The sequence below is a fragment of the Lethenteron reissneri genome, chromosome 63 (assembly GCF_015708825.2).
Source record: "Lethenteron reissneri isolate LAM-NWPU_2019-01 chromosome 63, ASM1570882v1, whole genome shotgun sequence".
NCBI classification, from domain to species: Eukaryota; Metazoa; Chordata; class Hyperoartia; order Petromyzontiformes; family Petromyzontidae; genus Lethenteron; species Lethenteron reissneri.
Genome location: NC_083841.1, coordinates 9411654 through 9426679, shown reverse-complemented (window position 1 = coordinate 9426679; position 15026 = coordinate 9411654). Strand labels below are relative to the sequence as shown.

The 15026-nt window shown below is 50.7% G+C and overlaps 1 long non-coding RNA gene across 1 annotated transcript in view; it reads right to left on the bottom strand.

The window, feature by feature from the left end:
• Positions 1 to 3518: 3518 nt before the first annotated feature.
• LOC133358853 (uncharacterized) overlaps positions 3519 to 15026 on the bottom strand; it is a 44004-nt gene continuing 32496 nt past the window's right edge. The window contains exons 2-3 of the long non-coding RNA XR_009757130.1: positions 6659 to 6770; positions 3519 to 3544 (exon numbers count right to left, since the gene is read on the bottom strand). This is a non-coding gene — a long non-coding RNA (uncharacterized LOC133358853). The remainder of the gene's footprint in view (positions 3545 to 6658; positions 6771 to 15026) is intronic.

Sequence of the window (15026 nt, the reverse complement as noted above, 5' to 3'; positions counted from 1 at the left end):
TCGCTAACAGCAACTTGCCCCACGGGCTGTTAAGACCATACGGGGATCATTGTCGTTGGTGTGTGTGCGTGTTTCCACCATGGTGGGCTTACCGCAGCCTTTGCTCGGAGATTTGGAGAGCCCCGCGTCGCTGCAATGATGACTGGTGTGGGCGGGTTGCTGGGGAGATGAAATCTGCCTCGGTAGCCCGCAATCACAAATCACTATTTAATTCCATCAAAAAAAATAACTTGCAGCACCTCACCTAACACCATCCTGAAGGGAAAGAACGGTAATCCGATCTCCGACCCCCAGGAACAGGTCTGCAGGTTTTCAGAGCTTTTTTGTGAGGTCTTAGGGGAGGGGAATTCCCTCAGACAATATCATGGGGCAAGGTGGGGACGACCCTGCTAGGTCTGCTGTGCCTCAAATATTGGCAGAAGCAGCCACCCCTTCTGAATGGTTAGCTGAGGTGCCATATTTGGAGGAAGTCTAAAACCAGGAAAAGGGCTGGGCAGAGATGATCTCCCAAGCAAAATGCTGGGGGAGTGGCATCTGTGTGCAAACTGCCCACATGACATCACAATTGTTTGGACCACAGGACAAGTTCTGCAAAATTAGAAGGATGTTCTGGTGTTCCCCCTCTTTTAAGAGGGAGGACCGGCACAGATTTTAACAACTATAGGGACATCTCTCTTCTCAGTGTGCCAGGAAAGTTCTTGGCAAGGATTATTCAACATCGCCTTCCCAGGCATGCTGAGGAGAGGCTTGCGGAGCCCCAATGTGGTTTCAGACCAGGGCGGTGCTGCACGGATGCCATATTATCTGTCCATCTGCTAAAACAGAGGTGTAGGGAATTCCAACATGACCTACATCTCTGCTTTATCGAACTCGTCAAGGCCTATGCTACCATCAACAGGCCAGGACTGTGGGTAGTTCTTTGTGCTTTCAGAATCTCTGACTCTCTGCTAATATCATGAAGGGTCTTCATGATGGTGGGCAGGCCCGGGTAAAGTTACATGACCAGGAGTCAGAGCCGTTCTCTGTTCACCTCGAGGTGCGACAGGGATGTCCTCTGGCTCCCACATCATAAGCTTTCCATGACTGGACTGGAGGAATTTCCATCTGGTACATATTCAACGGGAGGCTGATCGATGCCAGGGTGCGGTCGAGGGATGGCTCCCTATTCGTTAACCATGTTTGTATGCTGATGATCTGGTGATTGCTGCTCACTCAGAGCAGGAGTTGTAGATGCTGCTGCTGAACCTGGAGCGTGCCACTAAGAGGTGGGGTCTTACCATCAGCCCCACCAAAACTAAGCACCTGCCTGAGTATTTTGTGCCACCAATCACTCCACTCCCTCAGCTCCCCATTGGTGATGGAGCAGTTGTGGAGAGTTTCCCATACCTGGGCAGTGTGCTTATGACCAGCTCCAGTTTGACAGCAAAGGTCTCACTCCGAATCTGGCAGCATTATCCTTTAATCAGCTGCGCAATGCTGTGTGGAAGCTACCTGGTCTGTTGCTCCACACAAAGCTTCGGGTCGTCTCGGCTACAGTCATGCCCTCCCTTATTTATGCTTGTGAAACGTGTACCTCTCTGATGAAACATCTGCGCTGGTTAGAAACATTCAGGCTGGCATGCCGACGATTAACCAGGCTGGATTGTGTTAGGTCACAAATCCTCGAAAATCTGGACACATTGGCATCAGTGAGCTCCTCCGGCAGGCAAAGCTGCGTTCACTAGGTCATGTAGCCCGCATGCCCAGCCACCACATCCCAAAGCTGCTTCTGTTTGGCCACATAGCGGGGGCTAAATGGGCACGACATCAGCTGGAGAAGAGATTAACTGATTCGGTACAGGAGGATGTGACGTTGAGTGGACTTGGCAAAGACTGGTACCAGCAGTGTCAAGATTGGCCCGCCTGGAGGAGGCTCGTGAATTATGCTACTGGGCAGTTGGAGACAGTCGCCCTCCAACGAGGGAGGGCAGAGCAGTGACGCTCACAATGACGAGCGAAGCGCCGGGCGGCTATAATGCAGCAAGTTGGCACAGTAGGGGGTATAGTTGGTGCATTTGTTAGTCATCTCAGTCAACCCATTGAACCTGGGTCTGTCCGGTGACCTGCCAGCGAGCCTTCAATAATTCACGTGGCCTCAAAGTGCACCTGGCCTGGCACAGGCATCGTGGTGACGTCACTGTTACTTACTGGTGAATGGTGGGTACTGGTGCGAGTGCCTCCGTGTGTGTGTGCAATTGTGGTGACTCATTGCCCGCCTTCCGACAACCAAGCCTGCATCAGGACTCAAGGTAAGTGCAGATAAAACAGATTTATATTGACGTTTTATTTAACTACAGTTTCTTTCATTGTTACATGCAAATATACAATATTTATTATTTATGAGATTAACAATGCTTCCCTTTGTGAAGTGTCGGACGTTAGACACTTCACGTGGCCTTAAAGTGCACAGCCTGGCACAAGTGCCGTGATTACGTCACCACCACTTAGTAGCGAAAGGTTGTTGTTCCTCCACCTCGCCGCCACCATCCAGCACGCTAAGCCAGCCCAGTACCAAAGGTAAGAAAAATTCAAACTGTAAAATATGATGTTATTTTTTTATTTAAATGTCTTGGGAATTTGAATGTTATTCACAAGTGTATTTGAATATAACTGTCATTAACCAAAAACAAAAAGGGGTAATATCACAGGAAAAAAGTTAAACAATAGGTGAAGTGGCAATGTTAGGAACACATCCCCATTAATTCTTACAAGAACAATCACTGATGTAAGTCGTTTCAATATTGGTCGTTGCACCTCTTAGGAACGCATCCCCAACGCAAAACTGGGACATTGCTGCTGTAATATGCCACGACAATTGCTTTATCTTGTCCATATGTTATTGAACCACAACACTTGCAGGTCACAATCACTTGTCGTTAGGATTCTTAAGATTTTTGGATTAGGCTGTGAAACAATCTGCTGAAATGTGTGTTTAATACCCTCTTACTGCCCCACAGCCAAATAAATTAAATATGCACGTTTCCAAGCATGTGTGGTGAAGGGTGTTACCAAAATATATTAGGCCAGATAATTGTGACCAAACCCAAAAAACCATTGAGTAATCATTGACTGTGAAAATGTACTCGTTACATTAACGTATTTAGCTTCTTCCATAACACTAATCTGGAATTGCCTCCTTTCCCAAGCTCGTATAATAACTTTGCTCACTTTCAGAGGCATATTAACTCTTACTAATTATAACTTTGATGGTGCTGTTTGTTGCTGGGCACTTGCTGTTTTTGGCCCTTTTACCTGTGCTCAGCAACTGTTCATATATTGTATTTTTGTTTTGCTGGGTCAATTAAGCAGTAATCAGTTGTGCATTTAGTCACATGTTGCTTCAAATAAAGACAACTCGATAATGCACCCATTTTTATGTTATGTGCCAGACTCAAGATAAAACTCCTCGCTTTTTCAGTTCGAACTGGATCTCAGCCGGAAATTCAGAGATGTGTTGTTTAATGCACTCCAAGCAAAACCGCCTCGTGTAGAAAAGACTGCAGTCCTGCATACAGATACAACATGTTATAAAATGGTACACAGCTCAAATAATCCACACAGTACTCACAACAACTTCCCCATCATAGCATGAAAATAGGCAAACAAAACAAATATAACTGACAAAAATAACTACAGGCCAATCTCAAATTTGACATTCATGTCGAAAATAGTCAAGAGACTGGTATGTCGTCAGCTTATGGCCTATCTAGAGAATACCGGCATGGTTACTCAACAGAGACGGCAACGCTGAAGGTCATCCACGACGCACTTGTGGCAGCTGACCGTGGTGAAGTCACGCTACTCTGCTTACTAGACCTGTCTGCTGCGTTTGACACGGTTGATCATAACATCTTAGTCAGCCGCCTTCAAATTGCTTATGGTATACAAGGTACCGTGCTTTCATGGATTGAGTCCTTCATTACAAGTCGGACACAAAGAGTCAGCTTTGTCGGTAACTTGTCACACAGGTCATCAATGATGTGCGGTGTGCCAACGGAAGTGTACTTGGCCCGGGGCTCTTCCTATTTTACACCGCTCTAATATCATCGGCATCGCCCGTCGTCAAAGTATCGGCGTGCATTCATATGCCAACAACACACAACTGTACTTCCATATGAAAGCTGACTCATGTGTCTCACACGTTCCATGCCTCATATTGTGGATCAATGACATAAAGGACTGGATGACATCAAACCTTCTGAAACTAAACTGAAATAAGACTAAATTAATCATACTTGGGACCCACCATCAGCTTGCCAGTCAACTGTGAGTCTATCTACATAGATGGCTATGACATCCCAGTGTCAGATAAGGCAACATGTCTTGGTGTCCTTGTCAACAGCGAACTGACATTCCCCACTGACACCAGGTGCCTGACAGGATGATGCTTCTACCAGCTTCGACAAATGCACAGGGTCCGTCGTACTCTGACTGTGGAGACTGTTAAGATGCTCGTCCACGCATTTATCCTCAGCTGCATTGACGACTGCAACAGCATCTTCGGCAGTGCCAGCGCTGTTCAGCTGTGGCCACTCCAGTCAGTGTTAAATGCTGCAGCTCGTCTGATAGTTAGGAAACAGAAATATGATCCGATCACGAGCTTGGTATGTGATAAGCTGCACTGGTTACCTATTAAATACAGGATTGTGTATAAATTATACCTACTTGTTTTCAAGAGTCTTCATAAATCTGCTCCATCCTATCTCACCGATCAGTGCGTACCAGCTTCAACAGAACCAAATCGACTCCGACTACGATCCGCATCTCGCGGCGACCTGCTGTACCTGCGTATTATATCTCGTGCAATACACCCAGCCTGAGTGAGCCAGTTCTGCAACAGACTCAAAACATCTTCTTGGTTCTTTCGGTAAAGTCACGTAGAATGGAAATAATACAATAATAATAATAAAACATAATAAAATAATTATCACGACTTTTCGGCCACAACGCAAGTAGCCGTCCTCAGGTGGAGAACAGGTCTGTCGAGGAGACAGTCTGAATGACAAGCCCCAGGCTTGGTGCGACTATTTAAGCTGGGATGGAGGGGCGAAGAGCGCCTTGACAAAATAATTTGCATATCAAGAGGAATTTAGCATATTTATGGGAAATGCAGATATGTGATTAGTACTACTTGTGAAATGCGTAGAAGGTTTGGCGAGGGGTTTAAAGTCATTATGCCCGTGCATTATGCAGGATTAGCAGCATCAAAGGGAGGGGATAGGGGTAGCATTAATAAAGGGAAAGAGTGTTAATAGTATGTAGCTGCAGTAGCTAAACCACCACGTAAACAACTAAAGTATAAACTACATAGTATCATCAGTATACTAAATATACTCTACAATAAGCTGAGTTACTAACAGTAAGTAATACATTACAATTCTATGTCGCAAAAAATATAATATGCTTCCATCTAAACTTTATTCTCTTACATCACACGAGTCTACACCGTACTATATACTGCCATAGACAAACCCAACATTAAATTACATACTGTATTGCTATACACCACCCTATACCTTATACATGAATAATGCACGGGCATAATGACTTTAAACCCCTCGCCAAACCTCCTACGCATTTCACAAGTAGTACTAATCGCATATCTGCATTTCCCATAAATATGCTAAATTCCTATTGATATGCAAATTATTTTGTCAAGGCGCTCTTCACCCCTCCATCCCAGCTTAAATAGTCGCTCCAAGCCTGGGGCTTGTCATTCAGACTGTCTCCTCGACAGATGTTCTCCACCTGAGGACGGCTACTTGCGTTGTGGCCGAAACGTCGTGAGAATTATTTAATGTTTTATTATTATTTTATTATTTCCATTCTACGTGACTTTACCGAAAGAACCAAGAAGATGAATCCCTGCAGTCACGAAAGCTTGAAATCGAGACTCAAAACAGTATTGTTGTTTCAGATAGCCTACTTTAAGGTGTGATCATGTGCATTCGTGATGGATTGGACTCATAAGAGTGCACAATAACAAATGTTCTTACTTAATACACATTTATATATCCATCCCTCAACATTATACACATATGTAAACATTCATTAGCCACACAACCTTATGAGTGAATAATTTCAGCAGCATTGGCTCACCACACATAACTCGGGACTGGTTTTGACATTCAGTGTCTTATCAGCATTTAGACTTGCTTGAACCTATGCTGCCGAACTGGCAGATACTTATCGGCAAGAGCCCGCTATGTCAGATATGGGTCCTGTTAAATACAACCATCATGGAAGATAATGCTATTTCTGCATACCAGGCCTTCTTGGCACAAATGGCATCACATTGAGCACTACCATGGATCGTTTACACTGCACTATATGATCTTTTGCCAAATGTCCTAGGCCCCATAATAAATTTCTAGCCAATTTGAAAGAAAAAAAAATTGCCTGCATAAATGACAAAATCCAGTATAAAATGTAAATCCCAACCTGCAAATACACAACAATGCAATAATTAGCATCTAAGTTGAAGAATACAAGGAATACAATAAAGCAGAGGTAATAAAATAAAGCAGACGTAATGAGTGTGCCTGTTCAGATCAAACCCTCCATTTGTCCCAAAGTGAGAAGCGAGCGCGCCTGGCATTCGCGAGTGGAGAGCGTTTACCTGGCTCGTGCACACAACACGTTGACACAGCGAGCAGTTAGAGCCCAGCACCAGCAGCTGTCCACGTTCAGTCTCGAACGGGTCTTGGCATGTGTAGCTGTCCTCTTTTAGCCTAAATGATACCAAACCGTTGGCATATTAGCCTTGCCTAATACCCCAATATACGAGAAATTCTGAATTTTCTAAGATAGCCATGGTTCAATATTTCTTCAAAGTTAGAAAGTTAGGCAATTTCAAAGATCGTCAAGTCGTTTGTCCTATGCGGATAAACTTGCCAACCATCATGGGAATGTGAAACTTTCACCACTGGCTCAGAGCTGTAAAGAGATGAGCACCTAATGCCTCCTCACTGCTTATTTGGGTTGGGGGGCGGTTGACTCAGATTATGATCCCTCTGAGATCGATAGACTAGTGAACAACCCCCTTTGTGTGGCATTATACCGTGGTTTCCTAAGGACAGATTCTCTTCAACACTTGTGTGAATCATCACCAGTGGATAGAATAGTATTTGCATCTGCCAATGTGTTTTTATATTGAATCGAAAGTCAAAATTAATGACTTGATCAAAATGAGTAGAGGGTGGTTGCTGCTCCATATCCCGTTTACAGCCCTGAGCCCAGGCTCTATCCATGGGACAACCACTGACGCCAAACACACGCACAGTGCCCTTGAACCTAACAATTATCCTTTTACGTTCACTTGTGGGCCCAAAGTAAAACTCCGGTTTGCCAGATTTCACATTTAGCCAGACTAAGTCAGCTAATGAAACCATATCAAATTTGTTGAAAATGGAAAAAATATATACTTTTAAATGTCATGTAATAATATAATGCATCACAAAATGAACATGCTATGGTGGTTAAATACATCGTGGTTACACACATAGTACTTATGGAGATACATGAGTGGCGTTGGGGAGGGGTTGAAGGGTGATAGGTAGGGGTAATTATAGTTGGGGTACAGACCCACCATCGGGACCGTCAGGGGAAATATAACAGGGGCGCTGCGATGGTTGGGGGTGTGTGGCAGCGTTATGCGACGCATAGGAGCCGAGTCGGCCACAAGGGGGCCCCGAATCGACAGATAAACAAGTAACAGCATGTAAAAAAAACTCTAGAAAAAATATTAATTAAAAATTACCTGCGGTCTACCATGGACCAAGCCCGATTAACGCATCTGGCTATCGTATCAATAGAGCAGCAGAAAGTTGCGCGATCCACCCCCTTTGGGGTAACCCAAGAGCGATGGGGCCGGCATGAAAGCAAGATAGCTTAATTGTGAGTATTGTTTCTTTACATTTATTATTAATACTGTTACTGGGAGACGGTCTTCCTCTAAACCCAATAAACAGTGCAACAAAAAATAGATATAGTTATAGACTAACATATTATTGTATACGGGTTAAAAATATCTCTCGCATGAACTGCGTTGCGACGTAATTTTATGTCCGATGAAGGCGAACCATACGGCAATCTATTCCTTTCGACTAGCTCTACACGATGCGCTAATCAAAGTTTGTTTTCTTCTGCGCATTCGTCCTCGCTGCTGCGCTTGGACGACACGACAACATAATGATCCGCGCCAGGTGGGTCGGGGCGTTTATGTGCGCGGTCGGACGGAGTTGCCAAAAAATAATTACGATTTTGACTTCTGTTTATTCGGGACCCCGCCATAAGGTAAATTTAAGTAAAAGTGAGTCAGGAGAAAGGTGGGGGGCCCACAGTCGGATTTGCATAGCCCCACACCCTTCCCAGTTCTATCACTGTAACACAATTTTTGTTCCTGGGTAGTAAGTGTTATTTCCTAATTGCTTATGCCTAGAAAGTATAGAAAATGGCTATTATACCCCACAAACTTTGCTTTTGTGACCAGGACAGTGATATTTAGAAATTTACTTATTTTCAATGAGAAAACGGGTGAAATTATGTATTTTCGTTCACAAAGTCAAAAAAAACAACATGAATCAAAATGAAGATGTATTTATACTAAAGTAATAAAAAAATGACTACAGAAGATTTAGAAGCGAGTAGTTTTTCGAAATTTACGATTATACTGTAAATCACTTTCACGAATCAGCCCCCAAATGTAGTCTCCCATTATGTTTTCGTTCTACTGTCCTTGGTAGCAGCATTCAAAGTCCAGTATATGCTGGTGGAAGCGCTCGCCTTGCTTCGAGTACGCTCCCATGTTCTTGAATTTATCAAGATGAGCATCAAGGATATAGACTTTGAGGGACATCCTACAGCCCACTGTGCCGGAGTTCTTCACCAGTCTCAACCAGCTCCACATAGTTTTTGACCTTGTGATTGCTCAGGAAGCCACGAACCACTGCGACAAAGCTGTTCCAAGTCGCTTTCTCCTTACTAGTGAGCTTCTTGGGGAATTCATTACACTCCAGGATCTTCTTTATCTGTGGTCCGACGAAGACACTGGCTTTGACCTTTGCCTCAGACAGCTTAGGGTACTTGAAGGCTGCCGACTCCTTATCTACAGCTCCGACAAATTGTTTCATAAGGCCAAATTTGATGTGCAGTGGTGGCATCAGCACCTTTCAGGGGTCCACCAGTGGCTCCCACTTAACATTGTTCCTCCCTACAGAGAACTTGGTCCGCTGTGGCCAGTCCCGCCTGTGGTAGTACGCCTTGGTGTCCCTGCTGTTCTAAAGGCAAAGATAGCAGGGAAACTTGGTAAAACCACCTTGGAGACGCATCAGGAATGTGTGGTGCCACAACGACGGGGCCGCTCTGCCGAACCAGGGAGCCGCCCGGCTTCCCCCACCGCACTGCCCCCCATCACCCGCCCCACATAAGCACACACCCGCACGCATTCCCCCCCCCCCATAGAGCTGGAAGGGAAGGTCACCTGATCGACCGGTTTTTATCCGAGAGACCCTTATCGGGATTAATTCTCACGGTTTCCGGCGATCAGGGAATTGGATGACCTCCCCGTGCTACGTGGCACCGCGGCGCTGCGGCCGGCCTTAATATGGTGTGGTCGCGGCGTGGGGCATTCGGCCACCGCGGTTGAGGCGCATTTCCCCCCACACACACCCCCACGAGTCGACGGGGCAAGCAGGGGAGGCACGGGACAGCATGAATAGCGGGCTCACAGGGGCTGTTGCGCATAGTCATGGAGGGTTGGGATAATTGCGCTTGAGCGCGCAGGCCCCATTGTTAGGGAGGGTAAGGGATTAATTAGGATTTACGCCTTGCACGCAGCACACTGATTAGCATATCAACAGCGCCCGGGGAACCGCCGTGCACGGGCTTGGGGTGCACGAGCCGATTGTTCAGCGCAGCATCCCCTTTGAGGTAGGGAGGATAAATAGAGGAGCGGAGAGGGGAAATCGCCCCTTCTCTCCAGGCCAGCGGACCAGCAGGGGTTCCAGCCAGCGACCCGGACGTCCGTGCGACGCATCGAGGTACGCTGTTAGCGCAGAGAGCAGCGAACCTCCGCGGGCACCAAACAGTGAGTGGGGAGGTGAAGTAGGGTATCGTAAGCCGATAAATAGGGAATAGGTACAGGTTTAGTGGAATAGGCCAGCCTCGTCGACTCACTGATTCAACATCAATTCGCAGGTGGCCTATAATAAATCATTAATAGCGAAGCGTGGTCTCGCGTGATCTTGTCGTGCAGTGTGAGCGTGTGGGTGCGCTGTGTGCACAGTGGTTCGCCACGTGAGTGAGCGCTGCGCGGAGCTGAGCGCGCGGGTTGCGCGTGGGTACGCAGTGATTCTGTAGTGCTGCGGCTCGCCTCGGGGGAGCGCTGCGCAGAGCGGTGCGAGAGTGGGTGTCGCGTGTGTTCACTCCGTGTGTGATACAGGTGCGCGAGTATAACGTGAGTTGAGTTGGAGTGCGCGGAGCGGCGTGTGTGTGGGCGTGCGTGCGTTCGCTCCGCGTGGGTTGCAGGCGCGCGATTAGGAAAGGGAAGTATCGTAGTAGAGAGGGGCAGAATACTAATCGGTAATTAACCATGCCCATTACGCGGACCCGCGGTGGAGGGGAATCCGCGGGCGACGGCTCCCGCGCCATAGGTGAGGAACTTAGCAGCGGGGGGGCGATTGATGATGCTAGCCCGGCCGTTAGCATTATCGAGGGAGGGATCTCGGGGACTAGCGACCCCCACATATTGGTGTCAGAAGCGGGACGATCCCCCGCACCCCCAAGGGAAAGAGGCCCCCCAACCCAGGTTAAAATCAAATGCACATTTACGGGCAAAGGAATTCCATCATGGAAATCGTTTGCCCGCAGCATCAGGGGGGCTAAAAAGGTTAATGGGTGGTCGGATGAGGAGGCGTTGCAGCAGTTAGAGATACATTTAGATGGACGGGCAGCTGACTTTGTGGAAGCTTTGCCCGCAAGCACACAAACTCAGTGGGAAAAATTAATGTGCGAACTCGAACGGCGCTTCGGCGCCTATGACGAGGAGGAGGCGCAGGCGGCCTTAGAGGCACGCCGCCGCCAGCCCGGCGAGGATCTGCGAGATTACGCCGAGGACGTACGCATGTTGACCCAGCTTGCGTACCCGGAGCACGAGGCGAAAGTAATTGAGAGCCTCGCCGCCGGGAAGGTCCAGCGATATTTGGCACGCACCCCGTGGTGGCAGCCAAATATAGACGGTGCACGCCTCTCCTTTAACACACTTGTCGAGCGCGCGCGTAAATGCGAGAAGCTCTCTGGTGAGCGCGCGCAGCCTCGAGGGAGGGGACGAGAGTGCGCCGTAGCGAGCCTACTCTCGGACGAGGAGGAGGAGCTCGCCATCGCAGTAAGGGGACGGGCAAGGGAGCCCCAGAGACCCAGCGAAACAACTCCGGGGTGGGTAGCTGGGTTACAGACCGGCATCGGAGATATGGATGGTAAGATAACCCACGTAGGTGAGAATATGACCAAGCTGAAATCCTCCGTTGAGACCATCCGATCCGAGATGGGGGAACTAGACTCCACGGTAGGAGGGCTAACTGGAAGGATAGCGCTTCTAGAAGCAGAATATGAGCAGCAGCGCACTGGGGGAGGAGGGAGTGGGCAGAGAGCCCACCACGGAGCCGCCACCCCTCCCCGGGCGTGTTATGTGTGCGATCGGCGAGGGCATCTCAGGAGGGACTGTCCTCAGGTCGCCCGAGCTAGACAAGAGCTAAGGTCAAACACTAAGGCCCCCCTAGAGAGGGGACCGCCGGTGGGTGAAATCGACGTAGCCCCGACACAAACAAGCTGTGAGAATAATGGCGAGCAAGTGATCTCCACACAGGTTCCAGCAACAACGCCCACAGAAACGGTGACTCCTGGCGACTGGCTACGGGAGCTGGTGGCGGGGATCACGGGGGCCACGTCGCTGGTGGAAGGGGAGGTTAACGGAGTGCGTACCCGAATCCTGCTGGACACGGGGGCGGTGGCCTCGCTCGTGAGCGCAGCGCACTGCAGCGCGATCGGGGTCGACGTGCGCTGCACACTGCGAGCGGAGCCGGAATGGGGCTGCTGGGGAAAGCCACCCTAGAGGTCCGCATAGGCAGCCAGGTGTGCACGCAGGAGTTCTACGTGTCGAGTGCGTTGTGTCACGAGTGTATCGCAGGCACCGACCTCCTAGAACGGTTGGGACTCAACGTGCAACCCCGCCAGCGATGCGCCACCATGGAGAGCAACGGCGAGCGGATACCGTTCCTGGGACGAGAACCAACGCGCCGCCGCTTTGCACCTGTGGCCGCTATCCTGACGACGGCAGTCACCATCGGCCCGCTCACCGAGATGCTGGTGCCGGTGGCAACATCCCCCACCGACCCCGCGCTCCGACCATCAGGGGAGGTAATGCTAACTCCTCACCCGGAGTTGGCAAAACGGTATGGGGTTGTGGGATCCGCCACGTTGGTAAACGCAGATGGGGACCGATTGTTTATGCGGATGTTTAACCCCCACAATACCCCCGCGATACTGCGACGGCGCACCCCGATAGCCACAGTACACCCCCTGCACGCACGCCACTCTAACGACTCGGTGTTCGCACTCTGGGCTGAGGACCCCGGTCGTCCTGAGGGTGAGCAGGACCTGGCCTGGCGAGTCGGCCCGACTCCCCGAGCCGAGGTCGTTCCCCTGCTCGACGCGTTACATGTACCATGGGCGGACTTACCTAAGGGAGAGGCCGATCGGCTGCGCGAGTTACTGCGGGAGTATGCCGACGTGTTCAGCGAACACGACTCGGACGTGGGTCGGACCGACCTTGTTAAGCATCAAATTGACACCGGTGCAGCCCGACCCATCAAACTCCCTGCGTACCGAGTGGGCGCACCCGAACGCGCCCAAATCAAAGAGGCAGTTGGGGACATGCTTCGCGATAACATAATTCAGCCCTCGGCGAGCCCCTGGTCAGCCCCGGTGGTACTAGTAACGAAAAAGGATGGGTCAACCCGGTTCTGCGTCGATTACCGTAAACTAAACGCAGTCACGCTCGGCGATGCCTTCCCCATACCTCGCATCGACGACACCTTCGACAGTCTCGCAGGAGCGCGGTATTTTTCCACCCTCGATCTGGCGTCCGGTTACTGGCAGGTGGAGATGACGGAGGAGGATCGGCCAAAAACAGCATTCACCACCCCGATGGGCCTGTTTGAGTTTCGAGTGTTGCCGTTCGGACTCACTAACGCGCCCGCGACGTTCCAGCGGTTGATGGAGTTGGTGATGCGGGGCTTGCAGTGGGAACAGTGCCTGATTTACTTGGACGATGTGATAGTGTTCAGTAGATCTTTGTCTGAGCATTGGTCCAGGCTTCGAGAGGTGTTCCAGCGACTGCGAGCGGCTCATCTCAAGCTCAAGCCACGTAAGTGTTACATCGCACAACGCGAGGTGGGGTACCTCGGGCATCGCGTCAGCGAGGCAGGCGTGCGCACCGATCCGGAGAAGGTACGCGCCGTAGTGGAGTGGCCACGGCCAAGGAATCTGACGGAGATCAGATCATTTTTGGGGCTCGCCACCTATTATCGTCGATTTGTAAAGGGATTCAGCGAGATTGCACGCCCCCTCACCCAACTCACCTCCCCTAAGCACCCCTACCAGTGGACGGGGGCCTGCCAGACGGCCTTCACCACTCTCAAAGACCACCTCACCCACGCCCCCACCCTCGCTTTCCCCGATTTTACCACCGATTTTATTTTGGACACCGACGCCTGCAGCAGCGGGCTGGGCGCGGTGTTGTCACAGGTACAGGATGGGACGGAACGAGTCATCGCGTACGCCAGCCGGACCTTGAGTGGGGCCGAGCTGAACTATTGCGTGACCCGCCAAGAGTTGTACGCCGTGATTTTCGCATGCAAACAGTTCCGGCCGTATTTGTACGGCAGGAGATGTCGCGTACGCACTGACCATTATGCTCTGCAGTTTCTTCTTACATTCAAGGAGCCGCGGGGGCAGATGGCCCGGTGGTTGGCGCAGTTGCAGGAGTACAACCTGCAAATCGAGTATCGGGCTGGCCGGACGCATGCAAACGCGGACGCCTTGTCGAGGCGACCCACGGTGTACGCCGAGACGAGGGCGGAGGAGACCTGCCCGTGTTTCACGGGGGGACGCTGCCGGCAGGCAACGGACCCCCGAGAGGCCGCGGCCACTGACCCCCCCCCAGCGAGGGAGAGTGCAGTGTGCGCCACAGAAACCCTCACAGGTGGCACTGAGGATCCCGTCGACCGCCCGGCAAGCGCGGGACCCGCGGCTCGGGACCCGATCGGACGGATCCAGGAGGACGTCGGCTGCGCCTTCCCGGGCCTAAACGACGAGCAGCTGAGACAGACCCAGCAGCGAGATCCGGATCTGGCGGCAGTGGAGGCGGCACTGCGGGAGGAAAAGAGCGCCCTACCAGGACCCTGGAGCGGTTTGTATGCCCGGTTGTGTGTGCGGAACGGAGTGGTACGGGAGTTAACCGAGGCCGGCCAGCCGGGGTGCATCTGTGTTCCTGCCCAGGTGCGACCCCAGCTGCTACGGCTGGTGCATGACCACCCACTCGGGGGCCACGATGGGGAACGACGCACTCGAGAGACCCTGCGTCGCCAGTATCTCTGGCCCAAATTGGCACAAGATGTGGCCGCCTGGGTGCAGGGCTGCCGGGCCTGTCAGCAGTGTGGGCAAAAGCCGGCGAGGTACCAGGTACCCCTGAGGCCGTTCCGAGTCAGTCGGACGAATCAGTTGGTCGGAAACGACCTGCAGGGGCCCTTTCCACGATCCCACCGGGGCAACCGATATATTCTCGTAGCGGTGGAATACTTCACCCGCTACCCCGTGGCGGTGGCTATCCCGGATAAAACAGCCCTTGTAGTGGCCCGGGCCTTCGTGGAAAACTACGTACTTAAGTGCGGGATCCCCGAACGAGTCATTACCGACCAGGGTAGTGAATT